This window comes from Caretta caretta, chromosome 3, assembly GCF_965140235.1.
Source record: "Caretta caretta isolate rCarCar2 chromosome 3, rCarCar1.hap1, whole genome shotgun sequence".
Taxonomy (NCBI): domain Eukaryota; kingdom Metazoa; phylum Chordata; order Testudines; family Cheloniidae; genus Caretta; species Caretta caretta.
The window spans coordinates 149,936,379-149,958,878 of NC_134208.1; the positions used below are offsets into that span (position 1 = coordinate 149,936,379).

At 53.4% G+C, this 22,500-nt stretch overlaps 1 protein-coding gene across 10 annotated transcripts in view; it reads left to right on the top strand.

Moving 5' to 3' along the window:
• Positions 1 to 22,500, top strand: part of SLC29A1 (solute carrier family 29 member 1 (Augustine blood group)) — a 60,951-nt gene that overhangs the window by 25,137 nt on the left and 13,314 nt on the right. For 2 of the 10 annotated variants that reach the window (XR_007355711.2, XM_075127024.1), the window contains exons 1-2: positions 16,226 to 16,367; positions 17,374 to 17,453. The exons of 4 other annotated variants lie outside the window; for them this stretch is intronic. The gene's annotated coding sequence lies outside the window, so the exon portion shown is untranslated. Of the gene's footprint in view, positions 1 to 83; positions 164 to 1,386; positions 1,541 to 16,225; positions 16,368 to 17,373; positions 17,454 to 22,500 lie in introns of those variants that run through there. 4 more of the 10 variants (XM_048843522.2, XM_075127021.1, XM_048843524.2 and 1 more) reach the window with 4 other exon arrangements.

Sequence of the window (22,500 nt, forward strand, 5' to 3'; positions counted from 1 at the left end):
CTCCAACGTGTGCTAACGTCACACCTTCACTCCTAGTCTAGAGAAGGTCCGAGACAGAGTCAGCATACGTGTTCCGGTGCTTTGGGAAATGTATTGCAACATGCACCCAGCCTGGGGACAGCCAACGTGGGACGTCAGCCAGAAGCGGAACTGGTCTGATGAGGTAGGCAGAGACTCGCACCGGGGAGGTTGTGTGTAGGGAGTTGAGCTCCTTCAGTCCATGCCACTTGGTTTTGAAGAACGGTGTTCTGAAGCAGAGGAAGGATGGCTTATTTGTTCAAACACTGGCTTGGGAGCCAGGAATCCTCTGCCCCGACTCACCGTGTGACTTTACGCAAGTCATTGTCCCTCCTGTGTGCTATAGTTTCCCCATCTACAAGCTGAGGAGCAGGATCCTAAACCATGCAGTGCGCCTGAAAAGCTGAATTCACTGATGTCTGTAAAGTACTTTGGGATCCTCACATGGAAGGGGCCAAAAATGGGCAGAGCAATCATTATCGAGTGATGCTAGAACAGCTGTTCAGAGTAGCAGGGATTCTGAGAAGTAGGCCAGTTAGAAACAGTTCTGCTCCTGGTCCTGTGCATTCCTCTCCCTGACTGCTGCGTGCTGCGGACTACAACGAGAAAATAAGCTCTTTGCCCCTTTGGAGGCTTCTTGCTCCTCCGCATGGGGCTGCAGTGGGGGTGGCAGTGCTGTGACCCTCAGGATCCTGAGCTCAGCTGGGGAATAAGCCCAGGAGTAGCAGATGAGGGGGCAAAGAGCCTGTTTTCATGCCAAATCCCGTGCAGCACACAATGAATGGAGAGGAGGAAGCCAGCTTGACTCCCAGCAGAATTTCTAGGAGGCGCCGGTGGCTCACGAGTTTCTGGAATGATAAATAAACCCTGGCATCTCCTGGCTCCTGCTGCCTGTTTAATAGGCACCCAGGACAGAGTGGGGTTTATTGAAGAGGAGAAGGGCTCTCTGCCAAGGGCTGTGGTGCCTGGCAGACAACTCAAGAGCCTTGTTAAGATTCATCCCCAGCCCCTAGCTTTGGAAATATCCATGACCCACTTTGGGCCCTGGGCTGGTTCCTGAGTGGAGGAGGCTGCACCTGGTGCCCTGCAGAGGGGAAGAGCAAGGAATGCTTTAGTGGGTGGGCATCAGAGAACAAGCGAGGGGGTGGTGCCCGCCAGAGTGGAAGGACTGCCGGTTGGGAGGAGTAGCAAGGGGATTGAACAGCTAGGGAGGGTGCGGGTACCAGCCACGAAGCGGAGAGGGACAGAGGAAGGTGCCAGCCTGGGGCAGAGGGAGGGTATCTGGGGAAGGAGAGGGTGGAGGGGAAGGTGCTGCGGGGGCAGTGAGGGCACCGGCCTGGGGCCGAGGGAACAGGGAGGTCTGAGCCTGGGGGAGGAGAGGAAGGAGGGTATGGGCGGAGCCGGAGCAGCTCGCTGGCTACATGGGGCTCCCTCCACCACCCAGGCAATCAGCAGCCGCAGCAGCGCGGGAGCGGACTGAGAGCCCGTCGGAGTGTGGCCACGCGGAGCCGTCCCGGAGCAGGTGGGTGAGGCTGGGCCACCGACCCCCTTCCTGCGCCGCCGCCGCCGCATTGGGACAGGCGGGACATCAGCCGCTGGCGGCGGACTGCGCGCTCCGGGGAAGCAGAGTCCACGCCCCCGCCCCGCTCATCCCCTAGTAGGAGAGGAAGGGGCCCGATCCCGGTGGGGGGAGGGGGGTCTGACCCGCTTGCCTGGCTCGTGGGTAGGGGAGGCCGAGCTGCTCCTTGCCCAGCACATAGGTCCCCGGCACTAGCGACCGAGCAGCGGCTGTTGCGGGTCGGTGCCCCCTCCCCTCTCCTTCCCACAACCCGCTCCCCCGTCTCTCTCCTGCCAGCCACGTGTAAATCTGCTTCCTGCTGCTGTACGCAGATGCCTCGGGCACAGCCTGCCCCATTGCTGATAGTCCCCCCAGGAGCCTGTGGAGTAACAGAGGCAGGCACTTTTCCGGGTGTGGGTGTGTGTCCCAGTTCACCAACAGTGTCATCGCCTGAACGTCTCGGGCACAGGAACCTAGCAGCACCCAGTGGACTGGGCGCGGGTAGGGAGGTGCCAGTTGTCAGTTCCTTGGAGTAGGGCAGGTAAGTGGAATGTGTTAGGAGCGTGTTTTTCCCCAAAGCCAGGCAATGGTCGTTAATCCTTGCGGCACTACTCCCTGTCCGAGGTGGGGCTGAATGTCCCTGTAATGATTACTGCTGGGGCAGCGGGTGGGAGATGGTGGTGGTGTCCCAACTGTACCATGCAGCCTGGCCCAGGTGCTGGACTTTACCGTGTACCGCCGTGGCACTGGGCAGGGGTGGATGTCTTCAGTGCCCACGATGGGAGCGGCTGTTTGGGGCTGCTCATGTTGTTGCTCTTAGGTCAGTAGTACCCACCGTTGTGTGTGGGGCGCTTTACAAACATGCGGGATTAAGGCAAGATCCCAGCCCCGAGGAATATACAGTCTGCCGTGGGCAGATCCAGCCCAATAAGGGTATAGGCAGTGCTGGAGAGGAGAGCAGTGCTGGAAGGGGAGGTGGAAGAAGGAAGCTCTGAAGGAGGTTTGGTGTGTGGGACTAGGGAAGCTGCTGTGTTCTGATGGCTGTGGGGAGCTAGAGCGCTCTCTTTGTAACCCCTTTGTGTCACATGGATTCAGTTTGGAAGGCTCTTGTGTAAGAGGAGCTGGAGGGTGCTCTGGGGTAGCTTCCTGTATCTGGCCCTGCTGCCTCGTCTCCTGCACTCCCCCTGGTTAGTGGCTGTAGAGGATGACCAAGGTAGGAATTGCTCTGAATGGGGTGACCAGACACCCCGGAAATTTTAGTGAGCATCTCTTTCTTTTCCTGAGAGTGACAACTGTATTAATAGTGAATCTGATAGGAGCAGGACCAGAGACCGCCACACACTGGACCCTGCGCCCACCCCTCCTTAGTAGACTTTATAGAAGCCAGATGGGGGTATCCCAACCTTGCTGGGCACTAGTGCCAGTTTAGCTGACTAAGATCTCAGTTGTACCAGCTATTGCCCACTCTCTGAGTGGGGCACCTTCCAGCTATGAGTTGGGGGTGATGGTGACCAGGCTCTGGGGTCGGCCCTGAGACTCATCATTGAGGTCCTGGGTAAATGAGTGTCGACCCCCAATCCCACACCTGGCAGGTTCCCTTGGGTTAGAGGCATGCAAGTCATCCAAATGTCACAGCTGGGATATGCTTCCCTTTTCATCCTGAGCAGCAAGCTGCCTCCCTAGGCCTGTCCCTTGAGCTAGCTGGAGCAGACAGCTCCCTTATTGTCCAGGGTCTATGCCAAAACATGAAATCCCCAGTCCCTCTTGTGAAATCCCAGAACACGTAATCCTCTTGTCTCTGTGGCAGCAGCCAGCTCCTGCCCTAAATAGCTTTGAGTTTCTCAGGGCTTGTCTTCACTCGGTTAACTTGAGTCCTGTCCACACACCCACAACCCTGACTGGAGTGTGGCCCTTCAGGGGTATAAGTTAAAGCTTGAGTGAGCAAAACTCACCAGTCGCTAACGTGACCACTCTGTAATGCGGACGCAAGCTAGCTCCAACCAGGTGCTGCTAGTCCTCCAGTGCCTTCCCACGATTCACTGGGAAAGAATTCAAAGAGCAGCTTAGTTTACTGCAGCACAAGGAGCCATGGGAAACAGCTCCAGCAATCACAGGGCTAGTCTGCACTGCAAAGTTAGGTCGACCTAGCTAAGTCACTCAGGGGTGTGAAAAATTCACTCCCCTACGAGACGTATTGAAGTTGACCTAAGCCCTCATGTAGACACTGCTAAGTCGACGGAAGAATTCTTCTGTACATCTAGCTACCGCCTCTCAGAGGGGTGGATTTACTGCAGTGATGGAAGAACGCTTCCCATCACTGCAGTAGTGTCTACATTACAGCGGTCTGACTGCAGTTGTGCTGTTGTAGGGTTTCTAATGTAGATGTACCCTTAGTGCTACACGCGAGTGAGTGCAGAGCCAGTGAAGACACAGCAGCTGGCATGTTATGTCATAGTGTGGCTGCTGTCACTCAAGCTAGGCCAACTTGAGAGGAGTAACTTGAGCATAGGTCACACGAGTTAGCTCTGCAGGGAAGACAAACCTTCAGAAATGGGAGGGTGAGGAGTTGGGTGAGAAGGAATCTGCTTCAACCCACACAGCAGGGCTGGGATCCCAGGCACAGGAAGTGAGGAGCTTGGGTCTTGCAGGGTGTCCCTGCACCTCCTCCCCTTACCAAGCTACTTAATGAGAGGAAGAATCCTACCATGAGGAATTAATGCTAGTACCTCATTATCTCCAGGGTGGAGGATGTTAATCAATTGGCTAGTGCTGGCGGGTTAGTATTATTGTTCAGTCACTTGAGGACTTGGCCTAGCCTGACCTTCCTCCTCACTGTGATTACCTGGAAACCGGAGCACACGGAGCAGGGCCTCCTACGTGCAGTCCAGAGTCTTCCGCCTTCTGCAGTTAGCCCCACATCCTAGGTTGTCCAAGGAGGAGGAAGCTACTGGCTGTGACAGAAAGGGGAGCCTTCGGGGCTACAGACCCTGGGCTACCAAGGAGTTTGGGTGGCTGATGGGAACCTGAAAGCCCCAGGAGCCGGATGGGCAAGGGATCAGCAAACCAGAACCCCGCCTGCTTTCTGTGGCACCCTCAGTGAAATGGAACCATCTCCCCAGAAAGCTTAGATTTAGACAAATAAGCATTCTGTGACAGAAAGCCAGTCCCATGGATAATTTCTGACCAGCTCTAGTTGGGAGTGAAGTTCACAAGGTGAGGAAACTGGGATGTGCAGAGGGAAGAGAGGAGAACACAAAGGCAGGGAAGAGGGAGAGAAACAAAGGAGGGTGGGGGAAAGAAAGAGAAATGAATCCGAGATAGTCATGGCTCTAAAGGGGAACGTGTTCTCCCACTGAGTGATGCTGTGCAAAGAACTGATCATCACACAGCTTGCTTAGTACATAAGGGCCTGTGCTCCCGTTGATCTTTGTGCAACCCATCCCTGGGAGAACACTGTCATAACCTCATACACCAGCCCAGAATTAAAATGGAGTTCAGCCTTCTCCGCAGTGAGTTAACACCTTTGCCATAGACCTTGCAGGCCGGCTCAGAATCTGAACTGCACCACCTTGTCTGGCTTCTCCAGCCGCTTGCACTGCTCCAGCTGGAGGTGTGCGCCAATGCCACACCCTGTTTAACAACAACAGGCAGAGCCCAGCTGTTTCCATCCACCCTGGAAGCCAGATAACACAGTGATGCTGCGGGACGGTCTAGTCCAGGGGTCGGCAACCTTTCAGAAGTGGTGTGCCGAGTCTTCATTGATTCACTCTAATTTAAGGTTTCGCGTGCCAGTAATACATATTAACATTTTTAAAAGGTCTCTTTCTATAAGTCTATAATATATAACTAAACTATTGTTGTATATAAAGTAAATAAGGTTTTAAAAATGTTTAATGACAGGTTTCAGAGTAACAGCTGCGTTAGTCTGTATTCTCAAAAAGAATAGGAGTACTTGTGGCACCTTAGAGACTAACCAATTTATTTGAGCATAAGCTTTCGTGAGCTACAGCTCACTTCATCGGATGCATACTGTGGAAAGTATAGAAGATCTTTTTATACACACAAAGCATGAAAAAATGGGTGTTTACCACTACAAAAGGTTTTCTCTCCCCCCACCCCACTCTCCTGCTGGTAATAGCTTATCTAAAGTGATCACTCTCCTTACAATGTGTATGATAATCAAGGTGGGCCATTTCCAGCACAAATCCAGGAGAGTGGGTTGGTGGGGGGGAACCTGGATTTGTGCTGGAAATGGATGAAGGATGACACAACATTCTCACAAATCTTGGGAGACAGGCCAGTCCTTGCCTACAGACAGCCCCCCAACCTGAAGCAAATACTCACTAGCAACCACACACCACACAACAGAACCACTAACCCAGGAACCTATCCTTGCAACAAAGCCGGTTGCCAACTGTGCCCACATATCTTTTCAGGGGACACCTAATAACATCAGCCACACTGTCAGAGGCTCGTTCACTTGCACATCCACCAATGTGATATATGCCATCATGTGCCAGCAACGCCCCTCTGCCATGTACATTGGCCAAACTGGACAGTCTCTACATAAAAGAATAAATGGACACAAATCAGATGTCAAGAATTATAACATTCATAAACCAGTTGGAGAACACTTCAATCTCTCTGGTCATGCGATTACAGACATGAAAGTTGCGATATTACAACAGGAAAACTTCAAAACCAGACTCCAGCGAGAGACTGTTGAATTGGAATTCATTTGCAAATTGGATACAATTAACTTTAGGCTTGAATAGAGACTGGGAGTGGCTAAGTCATTATGCAAGGTAACCTATTTCCCCTTGTTTTTTCCTACCCCTCCCCTCCCGACATTCTTGTTAAACCCTGGATTTGTGCTGGAAATGGCCCACCTTGATTATCATACACGTTGTAAGGAGAGTGATCACTTTAGATAAGCTATTACCAGCAGGAGAGTGGGGTGGGGGGAGAGAAAACCTTTTGTAGTGGTAAACACCCATTTTTTCATGGTTTGTGTGTATAAAAAGATCTTCTATACTTTCCACAGTATGCATCCGATTATTTGAGCATAAGCTTTCGTGAGCTACAGCTCACTTCAATTGGTTAATCTCTGAGGTGCCACAAGTACTCCTTTTCTTTTTAAAATGTTTAAGCTTCATTTAAAATTAAATTAAAATACAGAACCCCCCGGACCGGTGGCCAGGACCCAGGCAGTGTGAGTGCCACGCATGCCATAGGTTGCCTACCCCTGGTCTAGTCCCTACCATTGGATGGAACAGAAGCTTTCTGTTCCACAGGCCTGTCTTCCAAAACAGCTCACCCTGAGATCCCCATCCAGAGGAGTTGGAGATTCTCCCAGGGGCCTCTGGATTTGCTGCAGCATGTCTCTATCTCCCCACACCAGCCTGTGGTAGAGATTCCCTAGGGAAGCAACGGACACTCCATCCTGTGAGACACTTATAACTCTTCTCTAGGGGGATTTTTCCATGTCTAGACCGTGGAGACACATCCTGGCCCCCTCTCCCTGGTCTGTGCTGAGCTGGGAGCACAGGAGAGCTGCCAGTTCTGGTTTTCAACCAGCCGCGTCTGGTTCTGGCACCAGGTTGAAGGAAACGCCTTTGTCTCTTCCTAGAATGTCTTACATCAGAATCCAATTTGTGGGTTCGATGCCATTTCTGGTGAAGCCAGCTGCTGTGGTACTCCCATGGTATTGCTCTGTGAATTACGCAGGGATTTTATTCTTTTTGGACAGCCTAGTGCTATAGGATCTCCCATCCCCTATTTGGTGTGCCTGCAAGAAGTCTGCAGCTCTCTCTCACAGTCACAACCCCATCAGCTCTCAGAAGCTAAGGAGTGCTCGCTGAAGGCGGAGGAGGACTCATGGGCATGACTCTGTATGGGCAGGCTTTCTCAGAGTATGGAACTCCATATCCTAGTGTACGTTAGGGCATGCCATGCTGCCAAGGGGCCTGACTGTTTGTGCTTATTAAAGATCTCAAGGCACTTCTGGCAAGAAGAGGAGCATTATTAACCTTGCTGTTTTGCCCAGACTGAAATTCAGGCAATTCAGCTTAGTCTCTCGAAAATGTCTCTTCCAGTGCTGGTTGTAAATGGGACTCTCCTTCATTGCCTGTTGTCCTGTGTGTTCTTAAACACCGCCGATCCCCCTATCCCCAGTGGTGGCAGGAAAGGAGGTGGTTGCTGGGTGCACCGCTGGTAAAGCTTGTTGGGAATGGATGCTACTGTTACCCCAGCTGGGTAGAGAGAGCGGTGCCTCTCTGAAGCCTGCTCAGGGTGGTGGCTAGTTGGGCTGGTGTCTCTTCCTGGGCAGAGGGAGGGGAGGTTGCAGGCACAGATTGCTCCTCCCTGCTCTTTCACCAGGCTCTACATCGGGGCTTGCTCAGCCTCAGCTCATGCGGACTCTCCGCTGAGAGCCCTGCTCTCTGGCCAACCTTCCCTCTCCTCTCTGTGGTGGATGCTGGGTCTGAAGGGCAGAGAGAGATTTCTCCTTTTAGAGTTGTGAGCCCAGAGAGGGGCTCTGTCTGGGGAGTGAGGGGATGGCCAGCCCCAGTGCTAGGGCCTCACTATCAATTCCATTTGATGGGCCCCTCTGATGCTGATGTAGCTGCAGCCTGGTGCAGAATGTAGCTTCTGCCAGTAGCTGCTGACACCAGCCAAGCCTTCAACTCCCTGTGTTGGGTACATCCTCCAGGAACTGACTTCCAAATAACTGGAGTACTCTTGAGACAGTGAGAGAGCAGCCTGGTCTGGGAGGCTGATTCTTTAGCCTGGCTCTGGCACCTTCTCCCTTTGTGGCTCTAGTACAGTCTTTGTTTCTCCTCTTCTCCCATAAAGTACAATCCAGACCTTTCGACTGAGGCATCTCCTCATCCCAGCCCTGTCTAGACAGACACTGGCCAATCGCCGTGTGAGCCAGTTTCCTTTCTAGGCTGGAGTCAAGGCCCCCGTGGGGTCTTTGTAGAAAGGGTAGTCCGCCCTAACATGACTTTGGTGCATGCTGGAGGGGGATCAGTTCTTGGTGCTCTTCCAGGACCAGCCAACTGAAAAGCGTGATGATCTCATTGGTGTGGCTGGCCCCTTCTTCTCTGTTCTTCCCGGCACCCCCTGTCACACCAGTGGGGCTGCCATGATGCAGTAGATAGCAGGATTCCGCACTGGCTTTGGAGCAGTCATGATCTTTGGGCAAAGGCCAGACCTGAAGTGGGGAGCGAGCTGAGCCATTTCTGATTCTCCCATTGCTTGGGGGGGATACTGGGCCCCATCCCTTCCTGTCAGTTACTCTCCGCTGTAAACCCTATGTCTGGGGCTGAAAGGAACTTTCAATAGAGATAAACTCCAGCCCTACTACATCACTTTGCTGTCTAAACAAAGACAATAACCTCCCGGTGGCTCGCACAGGCGCATGTGCCAGAAAGCTATTAATTAGGCAGGGTTCTGCCAATGGGCCCTTTATCAGTCATCCCAGCCCACAAACATTCCAACACGTATAGACACTAAAGACTCTGGGACAGGCTCTAGTGAGACTCTGAGCCATCTCTAGGTGGGTCAGCCTGCACCCAGGGAGGGGCTGGCCTGCTCAGGCCCCCTCCTCAGAACGGAGGGGCTCATGGCCTTGCAGCTGTGCCTCTGGCTAGTAATGCCTCCCTCCTGTGGGCAATGTTGGTGGAGACAGAGTCCCCACCTTAAAGAGCTTTTTAGCAAATAGTGCCATGGTGTTCAGCTGCTCTCACTGAGCTGTGGGTGTGCCTGCTGAGACAAGGGCCAGGGCCTGACTTCAGAGGCGTGAGCACCTGCAGCTCCAGTTAAAGTACATGGGAGCTGTGGGTGCACCCCGGACAATCCATCCCCAGCTGTCCCAGGTTGGGAACCCAGAACTTAGGGACATGTGCTGCCCCAGCTGGTCCTTGACTGACAGCCAGTAGTGGGGGTCTGCATGAGGGTGTCTAGTTGCAGGGGGACAGGTTACCCGCTCTGCCCTGGCCAAGCAACAGGCATCTCATCATTTGTATTGCAGAGCTATCTACGGCCCCACTCCAAGGTCAGGGCCTCATTGCGCTAAACACAGGGACACACCCTACCGCCTCTCGACTGCTCACAGTGACCCTGCTGATCCTTGTGCTTGTCCCATCTTGCCCTGTGTGCCTAGGGGTGGGGGGAGACCTCCTGGGAGTTGCTCATGGGTGTGATTGTGTTGAAGGGGTGGAGCTAGCATTCCAGCCAGCCCCCTTGCTGTGGGCAGTGCCCATGGCATTGGTATTTGGCTGCATTGCACGTGAGCTGTCTCAGCCATGGGGTTTGAAGATCAGCATCTCCTGGGGCTACCCAATCCTTGGGAGGGGGGGGGGGGCAGGGCTCTGCCCCATCATTGTGAGTTGCCTGCAGCATGGGAGGATGTGGCCTGCAAGGCCAGGGATCCCCCTCAGCCGGTGGGGGAATGTCGGGGCCATTTTGGGGAGGGCATGTTAGTGGGAAAGCCTCCCCAACCTAATGCCAGCTATGTGGCTGGGGTGAGGAGACCTGGCCACAGCATCACTCCCACTCTCCATTTGCTCCTTGGAGCCATGCCTGTGCCAGGGACACCCCTGCTCCAGCCATGTGACAGACACCTCTCTGGTCTTGGAGAATGGGGAGCGAATGGCCCCTTAGCATCAGGCTGTTACCCCAAGGTCCAGTGCAGAGAAACTCCTGTTTAGCCTGTAGCAGAGTTTGGGGGATGTAACTCAGGGTGCAAAGTGGAGAGCCGACGGGAGAGGGTTAGTGCACTGGCCTTCCATCTCTGCAGAGCTGGGTTCACATTCTGACTCAGGTCACAAGTGAGATGAGTTTGCAGAGCTCAGCCTATCCTTCCCCCATCCACCCACCCTTCTCACTAGCCCAGCTGATATAATCAATAGTCTGTCTGGAGAGTGTGAGTGAAAGTAGGACGGTGGGAGAGAGCAGCTCCGATTTGAGGGGCAGCAGCAGAGCTAGAGGGCCACCCCATGTAGCACCTGCCCATCCCTTCCCTGGCACTGAAGTCTCATGCCCCTGCCCACCTGATGAGGCTGAGCTAGCAACCAATACCAGGGTAGCCTCTTTCAAATGCAGCTGACCTCCAGGGCATGGAGCCTGGGACTCAGGGCACCTGAATTCTACCTCCACTGACCTGCAGAGCCCTTGAGCAAGTCACGTCACTTTCCTGCATCCGTTTCCCAGCTGTAAAAGGGAGAGAATACTTTGACCCCCTTTGGAAAGTGCTAGCAGATCTGCTGCTGGAGAGCGTTAGGGATTGGTACTAAAGCTGCACCACTTCAGCATCCCTGAGCAGGGCCAAGCATTTCCCCAGGCCCACGGTTCAGCCCCAAAGCCTCTCCTGCCTCTGCCTCTCTCCCTGCCCCACTTCCCATGGTGGGGATAACACAGGCATGTCCCTTTCCCTCTCAGAGCACCGGCTCTGGCCCTGCTCTGCCTCTGTCTGGTAGAGAGGGAGGGGCCAGTTGCCCTCTGGGGGCTGGGACCCAAAATAGTTACTGCATTTCTGTCATGCCCATACTAAGAACTGGCCATGACTGATGGAGAGGGCAGAAAATCCCAGCCTCGTTACCACCGGACATCCGGCTGGGAACAGCAGGCAGCTGGTTGAGCTGAGCGGCAAGCCTAACTCCTAGTGAGGCTGCCAATCCTAAGGAAGAGCCCCACAGGCCCCCCCCTCATAAATCTTTGCAACTTGGGGAAATGGTAATGGTCAGCCCACGGAACATTTTGTTCGGTTTTGGCTGCATTTCCCCCTCCACCTCTAAATTGGAACCAGCTGCAAGTCTCATTTGGGCTCCCCAGCCCAGCGGCCTCCTAAAAATAGCTAAGCAGGAGCAGCTGAATAGTAGAAATAGCTGAGTGGAAGCTACACCTTCACCAAGCAGTGGGAGAGGAGCTGCATAAGTGCAGCAGCCCCAAGCTCTGCAAGCGGCCCCTTGCCCTCAGGGTCAGGGCAACCCTCACTCTGTATTTCCCCAGGGAGTCGGGGTCTAACCTGCTGTGGGCAGCTAAGGCTTGGGGGTGAATTACAGGGCTAAACCAGGAACAGGCCAGAGTTGGGGAGCACAGAGGGTGAGCACCTGGGAGAGGCTGCTGGCTGCCCTAGGCTTCTGAATGCTCTCTTAAGAGCCACAGAATGGCAGCTGCTAGCCCAAGACCAGCTCAGGGCAGCTCTTAGCAGCTTAACCCCCTGTGGGGGGGAATGCAATTCCCAGCCTACAGCCAGCTCAGCACAGCTGTTCCCGGCTGTTCCAACACCACCGGGCTGCTCCTGGCACTGTGTAGTTCCACCTGGAGACGGTGGTCAGGGAGGAGTGGGCCCAGCAAACATGGCCACTCTAACGGAGAGGGAACAAAAACATAAACACAGCCACCTTTGGAGGAGTATGTCTCAGTGATGGGCAAGTGATTCCTGTAGCTATGAAAGGAGCCAGAGAAATGTGACTTATTCGCAAGGGAGGGGGAAGATCCCTTGCCAGGGTGTGTTTGGCTCTGAGAGCTCCCAGGCACTTCCCCTGGGGGGAATATCGGCACCTTTAACATTGGGGGCCCACCCTTCTGAAATCCCCAGAGCAATCACTGTCCCCCGAGCTGCAGTACCGGCCACAGAAACACAGAGGAGATGGGCCACCTGAGGAAAGCTAGCATTAGCTGTTGTCATGTTGGAACCAGCCACCCTTGCCCTTTGAAAACAAACAAGGCCCAGGCTTCTCTGAGCATCAGCAGAGGCTGGGGCCTAACCCACTGACTAGTAGCTGTGCAGAACAGGCCCAGTACCCAAGGAGCAGGAGGTTATAATCTCCCCAGGAACCCTCTCGGTTGCTCTGCCAATTCATGCTAGCTTCTCATCTGCCCCTAGTTTCTTTCTTTCTCTTATTTGACTCCATCCTGACTCTAGACCCTGGTGCCAAGAGTGAAGCAACAAGGTTGGAATCCACCCCCCTCATTCCCACTCCCTTCCAGCACCCCCAGGGACCTCCCGCCTCCTATGCACACTGCCCCACAAAGGAGACTTTGCTCCTCTCTCCTGTTGCTGCACAGACTGGTGAACTGGGGGATAGTGAGCAACTGCAGGACTCTTTGCAGAGGGATGTGAAAATGGGGGTTTCAATGCTAGTTTCAAACACACAGGCCGCAAAGAGTTAGGCTCTGGGGCAGGGATTGGTGGGGAGAGCAAGGACTGTGTGTGCGCTCAGGTATCCTTGGGACCTGGGGAAAAAGGGAGAAGATCTGTGAAGGGGTGAAGATCAGGGTGCATTAGGGAAGCAGGAATCAGTGTGGGATCCCCCACTGCCACCACTATGCTGGATGAAGGCTTTCCCAGCACTACCACTGAACAAGAGCTTTTCCAACTACCCCATTCAGCACTTACAGTAGAACCTCCGAGTTACCAACGCTTGGGGTGGAGTTTGTTTGTAACTCTGAACAAAATGTTCTGGCTGTTCTTTCAAATGTGTACAACTGAACACTGACTTCATACAGCTTTGAAACTTTACCATGCAGAAGAAAAATGCTGCTTTTAGCGGTCTTAATTTAAATGAAACAAGCACAGTTTCCTTGCCTTGTCAAGTCTTTCTTTTCTTAACTTTCCCTTTATTTTTTTAGTAGTTTATGTTGAATGTAGTACTGTGCTGTACAGTATTTGTGTGTGTGCGGGGGCGGGGAGGGAGGGGTTGGTCACTGCTGCTGCCTGATCCAAATAAGGTGCGTGGCTGACCGGTCAGTTCATAACTCTGATGTTTGCAACTCTGAGGTTCTGCTGTACCACCTTTCCCTTTCCCAACGATGGCCGGTATCAGAAGGCAGCCCTGTCTGCAGCACCTCAGGTGGCAAGCCATGGTATGACATGTGTGGCCTGCCCTTAGTGTCCCTCTCTCCGGTAACCCAAGAGCTCCAGTGCAGACTCTCTTGCTACAATAATGCCCTTCCTTGGGGTGAGTTTATTACCAAAAGTCCCAAACCATAGTCCATTTATCACCCCAGTGCAAGCTGTCCTGAAAATCACACATCCTCTTGGCCATGGGCATAATACATACCACATTCTGGCATCACCCGCCACACCCAGACTCTGTCACTCCTCCTGTCCCTCTGCTGGGACAGCCAGCCCAGACCTTCCTCCTGGCGTGCAACCCCTGTTCTTCCCAGCAGGAACTCCCCAGCCTCTCTGCTGGCAGCATCCTTGCCAGGGAAGCATCCCTCACTCTCCCCAGCCCTCTCACAGTTCCTCTGGTACCAGCTTTCAAGCCCTGGAGGTGGCAATGGGTAGGCCCCTCCTTTGCTCCTCTGCCTTCCACCTCCTTTGTCCCCATCTCCAGCTAGAGCCAACAGGCAGCTCCCGCTGCTGCTGCTTCTCCTCCTGCCTCCAGTTCTGGCTCTTTGGCTGGGGGATGTCAGCCAGCAACCTTCTCTTGCTGCTCTCCCACCTTCAGCCCTCTCCCAGGTTCCAAACATACAGACTCTGGTAGTGCTAACTTGCCTCTTTCCTTGTTCCTCTAGTCAGTGCTGCTAGGCAGCCCTGAGTCACCAGATATTTCTCTCGGGGCGGGGGGGGTCCTCTTCCGGATCTTTGGTAGCACCCAGTGCCGCCCCACCCTTTGAATTGGAGTGAGCTGATGAGGCTCAGGATGCACTGGCTCTGCTCTGCCCTAAAGGGGCAGTGTCAGCCTGTGACAGCTCAGCAGGAGGAGGTTGGTTAGGACTCTGGAGAATGCCAAGTAAGGCCTGGGACTGACTGCTGCATAGCATGGTGCTGGCTTGGAAGTGGGACCATGGGACACGGGGCTAAACACTGAAGCATTGGGTACAATTTTGGATGCTGGGTGGGCACTGGATATTTAATAGACCAATATTAACTCTATGGCAGAGCCTCCTTCTGTAAACCCTCAATGACCTGGCTTGCATCTCCTAGGATACTTCAGTGGCATCTGCTTCTCTGAGCAAGGCCAACCTCCTTCCCTCCCTTCCTGGGTATTTTACAGTCAGCTGCTCTTGGCTCTTCCTTGTTATTGCTGTGGTAACCACTTTTAATTTCTCCGAAGCCTGCTTTGACCTACCAGGGTCCTAGTTCTGGTGAACTTAGGATTTGGGTAGGAATGGGTCTTTGTGACACAGAGGCCAATTGGTACCATTGGGCAAAGGGCTCACGGTTCTTTACAAACAACTCCTGTCTCAGACCTGACAAACTCACTCCATCTCATACACCATTTTCTGGGTGTTTATCCATGAAGGGTAGCATATGATGTCTTTACTGAGTGCTTGTAACTTATTAATACTTATTATAACCATTGTGTGTATGGGTAATGTTTAAGGAATAATGTAACTATATTGAAAGCTGTACCTTATGGTCTTGGAGTAATAACGAGTCCACAGGGCACAGGGAAGCATTAAGTCATCTTGGTGATGGCCCATTCAAGTGGAAGCGAACATTTCTTCCCCCCTCCCGCCCCCGGCTAACTGATTATGTCACATATTGCTCAATTTTCTACAATTGCAGCAACTGAGAACAGTGAATAGAAAACCATCAAAGACAAACTATAAACATTGAAACCACTTGGAGGTAAAAGGAAGGATACAACAGATAGGGTCACCCTGTCTGTGAATGAAAACAAAATTCTAATTCATTCTATCACAGCATGGAGAATGATCCTCTGCATCCCTTCACCGAGAAGACGTCTTGTTGAGCGAGCGTGTTTCATAAAAGATTGGATCCTGGTTCGTCTGAAGTCAGCCAACTTTGCAACAGACTGAACTTTAGGGGAAAACCTACTGTACTAGCTAGGAAGGCTGGTGGTATCAGGGAGCTAATACCTAGCTACCACAGGCAAGCTCTCTTGCTCTGGAGGCAGCAGGTGCCAAGTTCTGGGTACCCTGAGAACCATCACAGTAAGTTCTAGGGGAGAAAACTGGCCCAGGCAGCAAATCAGTTCAAATGTGTATAGATCTTTCCTTCAGCAGGCTAGCAGTTTGCACACCCCAGCCCTTAGACTCCCTGACTGAGTCTGGGGCAGAGCAGAGACAGCCTGTGTGTGGCTAACTCTGTGGAGATAGATAGCCAGAGTTCTGCTCTGGCCCTGGGGCACAGGTCCCTCCCTCCAACCTGTCTGTATCCGTACTGCGTTACACTCAAGTGGGAATGCACACAGATTTACTGCCTGTATAGAAACAGTGCCCACCCCCACCCCCTGTTCACTGGCTTCACCTCTGTTAAACACTCTCCTTCACATACACACAATGTTTCTCCGGTTGCTCCAGTGCAGCCACTGTTTGGGTGGAGCGTGGCAGCCTTTTATCAGTGCACAGTGACATGGCACAATTTTTTAAGCCATGAAGCAAGGCAGGAATTCAGTATCTGTTTGAAACGGCAAGGAGAGTGAGGGTGGCTGAATGGACTTGCTCAAGTTGAGATGAGGCCAGGGCACAGGACGTAACACCCTGCATCACCAGAAGTGCTTGGGAATCTCTAGTGGGCATAAGTAACCAGGATTCCTGTGTGACATCTCATCGGGGAGACAGGCCCTGTCCCACGTGCTTGGTATCCACACTGAGAGTAGCTTATCTCCACTCCTCTGACATAGCAGGTTGTCAGGGGAGAGTTCTTTGTGTTTTCTCAGAAAGAGGCCCGGGTCAGTTCTTGTATCTGCTTTTCCCCTCCCACATCCAGAGTGCTGGCCTCAGCTTGTGGGACTGCTTAGATACCAGCCGCAGGGCAGCCTGAAGGGTCTGGAGCGACCTGACTGACGGAGACCCACCTGCCCTCTTGGTAAATCTCTCTTTGTTGTCCACTGGGGCAAGGGGAATCCTCACCCCAAACCAGCCAGTTGTTCCCAGCTGCGGGATTTAAGGGTCTGCAGCTGGGTTTAGACAACAGGTCGGTTTCCATTCTGTCACATGTTGCGGAAGCAGGGGGGTTGGGAGATTGCTGCAGCTGAAGGGAGCCAGGAGCATGGGGGCTGAGTCCTCCTCCTGTTGTGAGAACACGGCATTGTTTGCGCTGTTATTTAAGCGGCTGTGTTTGTGGGAGTTTCTCTAATGATCTACTTTATATGCTAGTCTCTTAAGAACTGTTCCAAAATATGCGTAATTCTGGGGGAGCTGGGAGCATGCCCAGGGCACAGAGAGCATGAAGGAGCTATCGAGAGCACCTGGCTGGTAGGATGGGGGCATTTGGTAAGGGGTAGTAGGCAGGGATCCTAGAAGTTCAATCTGCAGGGAAACTTTACCCCAAACTCAATGGGCCAGCTCTCTCTCTTTTTCACGGAAAACTCTTTAGTCTGATGTAAACACCCAGAGTCTGATTGTGCTGTCAGTTACAGCAGGGTACATGTGAAGTCACTCCAGGCAGTAGTACTGGCTTTACACTGTACAACTCTGATCAGACTCTGAGCCTGAGGGCCACTTCTAGCAGAACTGTGTGGAATGGTCGGGAAGCAGGTGGGAGTGAATGCTCTGGGAAAGCTGTGTGACTGGCACGGATCTGGCATTGGATGGGGGGGTTTGAAAGGAGTTGTCTTATGCACTAAGCGGGGAGTGTGTGGTGGGAGAAGTAACTAACAGGTGGGTGTAAGATAAAGCAGCTCTTCAGTTTACTCTGTGCCCACCTATTAGCTGCTGCAACCAACCGAGCCCCTCAGCATGTGTGTTACACTCTTTCTCCACACTCACCTGGTGCCAGATCAGGGTCTGTAGCACAACTTTACTCCAGGCACCCACTTGCAGCTGTTTGTGATCGTTTACACCCCATCGGTAACTAACCACTGTTATTGCAGCCCTGGATTCTCCCTGGAAGGTCTGTTTCTCCTCTCATGCCAGTGTAACTCAGGAGGGATTCCAGTGAGGTCCAGGCTGGGTGAGTCAAACTGGGTCAGAATGCCTGGGGAGCTGGCTATATTTGGCTCCTCAAGTAGCGTGGAGTGTGCTGACCGGGTACGTTAGCTCAGGTCCCGCACAGTGTCAGGAGCTGTGCTCATTAGCTTTGGAAGTGGCTGGTACAGTGGTCTGTAGCCTGTAACTCAAGGCATATCCCAGCCCTGAAACACTGCTGTGCCACTCCCCCCAGACTTCTGGGCAGCTGTGATAAGAAGGAGCCGGGTGCTAGGAAAGATAAAACACCTTGGTTTTATATTTCCCCAGGGAGTTCCCACGGCTGCAGAGTTCCCACCTGAGGCTCTGCAGATGGGGTGGCTCAGAGGGGCTGGGCTCGGGTCACCCTTTCACTCCCAGAGTGCTGGGATTATGACTCCTCTTCAGGGCTGGCTGATTTCACACTCCCTGCCAAAGAAATGGGGGAGTGAAAATGGAGCAGGACAGAACAGAGTCATGGCTGTGGACAATGCTAGGAGCTGCTGCAGGGTCCCTGACTTGGAGGAAGGGGGTGAGTTCTGGAATGAGAGTCTTAGGGCTGTCAGCAGCTTTGCCGGGATGAGAGAGCAGGCATTACTGCCCCCATTAGAGACACCCGAGCAGGATGGGGGAGCCTGATGTCCAACTTCCTCTGAAGAGCTTAGTCTCTCTCTCAGTGGCCCCAGCATACAGAGCCCTGTAAAAATGGAGCAGAGACTCTAGGCACTGGCCCTTCAGAGACTGCCATGATCCTGCTGCCTCTTCCCAAGGAGGGGCAGAGCCTCCGGTTTGGAAGCCTGTGGGAAGTGGCTGTGGGGTTCCCAGGTTTCTGGCTCAGGCGAGCAGTGAAAGAGGATGTCTGAAAACAGGACCCAGGAAGGAAGAGAGAGGATGAGTGGAAACTGTGGCTGTTTCCTCATCAGCTCTTTGATGGTGACTGTTGAATCAAAGGGTTTGTCATCATTCTGGGAACAGTATGAGACACACCGTCTCCTGGATGCACACGTGCACAAATACAGCTCTCTGTGCACACAGCCTCTGCCTGGGGTGTAGAAATACAAGAGGCTAACTGTAAAAACCTGCGTTTACCAGGGACCTGACCCTCACCAGGCCAGACAGCTCCAAATTAGTGGGTCCACAGCCTCATTAGTCATAGAGTTGAAGGCCAAACTGGGACCACCAGTTCATAATAGTCTGACCTCCTGTATATCTCAGACCAACAGCACCTCCCAGCACCCGCACACGAAACCCAACAACCGCAATGAGACCAAAGTATTACAGCCCTCAGGAGACTAGACTGTCATGTGCCACAGGCAGAGGATAGGAGGGACCAAGTTCCCCTGCAATGACAGGGAAATGATTAAGTGTGATATACCCAGATAATCCTGCAAGTGACCCACATGCTGCAGAAGAAGGCAAAAAAACCCAAACCCCAAGGGTTTCCCCGAATCTGACCTGGGGCGGAAATTCCTTCCTAACCCTACATATGGCGATCGGTTAGACCACGAGCATGTGGGGCAAGTAGCTGAGAGAGAGTGCTTGGTGCCATCTCAGAGCTCCAACCCTCCCCGTGCAATGAACCATCTCTGGCCATGGCCATCCCTGATGCTTCAGAGGAAGGAGATTTTAAAAAAAAAAAAAAACCTCCCAGAATATGTTGGCAGGGAGGGGGGAATCCCTTCCCGACCCCTTCAGGGTGGCCGGCTGGAACCCTGAAACAAGACCTTTTAGGAACATAAGGCAAACTGGAAGGGAGCCCCAAGGCTGCTGAGCCCTGACCTTTCGATCACAAGCAACCCCATCATACAATCGCACGCATACATTTGTCCAGCTCACTCTTAAAACTAGATCATGGTTTGCCCCTACAACTCCTATTGGGAGGTCCAGATCCTCATCTGTCTGAGGTTTAGAAACCTTCTAATTACCATCCTAAAGGTGTCCATAGTCAGTTGATGCCCATATGTTGTTGTGCCCAATTGCCCTTTAGTTTAAATAGCAGCCAGGTTAGGGTCCATATGGGAGCCAGGTGGGAATGTGAAATCTGAGATATACCATAGTGCAGCATCAGTGAGATTTTTGCGTTCAATATACAATTGCCAAATATACACTCTATCCATATCAAAAGCGTCCATGGGCACTCCCCTAAGGACAGCGTGAACTCAGATGGGAGTCCCTTCAAGTCCGCTGCTGCACTGGGACATCTGGAAAGACTTTTGACTCTCTGAAGAATATCTATAGATAAGGGCAGGAAAGGCATCTGGACCTGTCCTGTCCTGATCGTTTTATGGGAACAATGTCCTTGACAGCCATTTTTGGCGCATACCAGGGGTGAAAGTACTGACCATGGAAAGCTCATGGCATCCCATGTGGCCTGAAGCCCTGAAAGGGCCATGCAGTTTGTCAGAGGTAGCCCTGTAGCAGATTCACAAGAGGGAGCAGCAGCCTGGCTTATTACAAGGGCTCCCACATCCCTCCCCTGCAGGGAGATTTCATTTCTAAGCTCTGCAGAACTGTCACGAAGCTGTTATGCCATGACCTTGAAAAAAGTATTTCCTCTCCCTGATGTGCAGAGGATTTCATGATCCATGAAGGCTCATGTATCCTCTGAGAGGAAGAGTGCAGGCCCAGCAGCTGTCTCGCAGGCTTTCTTAGCCCAGCTGAGCTGGGCATTATCGCAGGATTGCTAGTGAAGGCTGGGCTACATACGCTGGTTGGTTGTAGGGCACTGTTATTGGGTTGCCCAAGGCGGCACAGGCTGGGTCACTCACACTGATTTGCTTGTGTTGAGCTGGCTGCATTACAGGTATTTGGGAGTAATGAGTGCTGGTCTGTGTGTGCTTGCAATAAGCCAGCACTCTGGAAAGAAATGGAGGCACTTAGCAAAATGAGAGCATGGGGTTAAGCAGCTATGGCACCTTCCTTTAGGAAGCCCGCTCACCCTTCCCAGAGTGACATGGGCTCACAGTCAGTAGGGAAACAGGAGTGAGTGGCCCCCTCGGGGCAGAGAGAGGGGCCTGGGAGAGGAGTGTGTGGGGACCCACCAGCTCAGAGCAGCAGAACTAAACCAGGTGTGACAGGGCCCTGTGACAGGTGGGCTTTCAGGGGCTGCTGCAAGCTGGCCCACTGCAGCTGCACTGCTGGCAGGGAGAGCCGTCCCCACGCCGGCAAACTCCCCAGCTCCTGGGCCTTGCTGCCCTGCTCCATCGTTCCTCTGGGATCCTGAAGCTGGCAGCCTGTAGTACTGCTCACACGCTATCCCCTCCGCGAAATCCTCCATTTCCTCACTTCCCTTCCCTTGGCTCTGTGTGATGTGACCTGACGCTAGCTGACACCAACTCATCTGCTCCAACGCAGCCCCCATGACCAGGAGGGGCTTGGCACTCACTCCCGTGGGAGGCAAAAAACACAGTTCCACTGCCTTCAGACACGCCTTCCTGATCAATGGGCATGGGGCTGCCAGAGCCTCCGTTGGCTCTGTCATCCCCAGCTGTGTGCATGGGCTCGGCCTCTCCGTCAGCCCTTCTATGATGCAGGTGTGGTGGGGGAGCAGGGGTGTGTCTCACAGTCAGGGCGTTTATCAGGCGGCATATTGGGATCCAGGTTCTGGTCAGCCCCACTGGAACTCTCCCAACAGGAGGGATCCAGTTGCCCTGGGCCCCTTGTGCAGTGGCAGGATGAATCTGGCTAGGGAGCAGGATGTGCAGCAGGAACGCTTGCAGCTTTCTGCACGCTGACCTACGGGCAACTGGATGTCACGCTTCACAGTGTCAGCTGGCTGGGGAGAGGGTTGCACACCTGGCCAGGTGCATGATGAGGATTTTTTTTAAACGTTCCTTGTGCCATTAAGTACTGGGACCAGCAGCCAGTGCAGCAGGGGACGGGGCATCAGATTAGATGGGCCCATTGATCTGATCCAGCTCAGCAAGGACAGAGGATGCTGGGCATATGGGCCCACTAGTCTCTTCTGGTGCAGCACCTTCCACCTTCATAGTGGTCTTCCCAGATTCCTTCCCGCACTCGCGTGTCCCCTGAGCTGAACTCCTCGCCTTGAATAGGCTTTCTCCCACCAGATGCAGTGGCTTTCCCGTTTGCTCTCTGTTATTTCTGGGCTCCCTTAGGCTGATGCTGGAGCCTTGAGGAGCAGTCCCAGCTGTGGCTGGGCGCTGGCTCTCTGGGAGGCAGCTCCTGGGGGGTAGCCATGGTAGGGGGAAGTGGGTGAGATGTACTAGGTAACTAGGCCGTGCCCCATAAGCGACAAAAGGGATCACACTTCTGCCCTGTCCAGGGGGTCATGTGATCTGCAGAGGGGAGTGAGCTAGACGGGGACCCCAGAGTATGCCCACTGCGTGTGAAGAGGAAGTGCCCAATGTAGTAACAGTTGAAACTGGCAAGGGCCAGGCTAGGGCTGCTGCTGCTGATGGGGCAGCAAATCCTGCAGTCTCTGTGGGAGGAGGAGATTGGCCTACGCTCAGACCCTCCAGCTGGCCCTTGATCCATCCTCAGGGCTGAAGAGCCGTTGGTGTATAGGGATAAAGCAGGGCCGGGTCTCTGCAGAAAGCAGACATGGCTGGAGCAGGTGCCTAAAGGTTCGTTGTCACCTGGTACCAAAGAGGGGTTGGGAGGGGCCTCAGCCCTTGTGGAGGATTTGCTCCAGTGTACATGGCAGAGAAAAGGGGGTGGGAGATATGCACCAGCTTAAAGGAACCTAGAGCATGCCAGAGCCAGGCATTCCCCTTGTCTGGAGATGGGGTATTTGTCACCGCTGGACTGGCGACTCCACATAGCCTAGAATGGAGGAGCCAGGCCTCCTGGGTGGGACCTGCTGGGTATGTAACTGAAGGGGAACAGATATGCCTGGCTGATGCAGAGGGGACCGAGGAGCTGAGAAAAATGCCAGCTCAACTCACCCAGGGGAGAAAGGGGCAGTGTCAGGGCAGGGCTTCCCTGCAGGAGGAAGGGGCTTCAGGCCTCCAACCCCACTGCCCTGCATCCCAGCCTGTCCTGAGCAAGTCGTTTCGAAGATCTCCAAGCAGCAGCTCTGCAAAGGGGAGGCA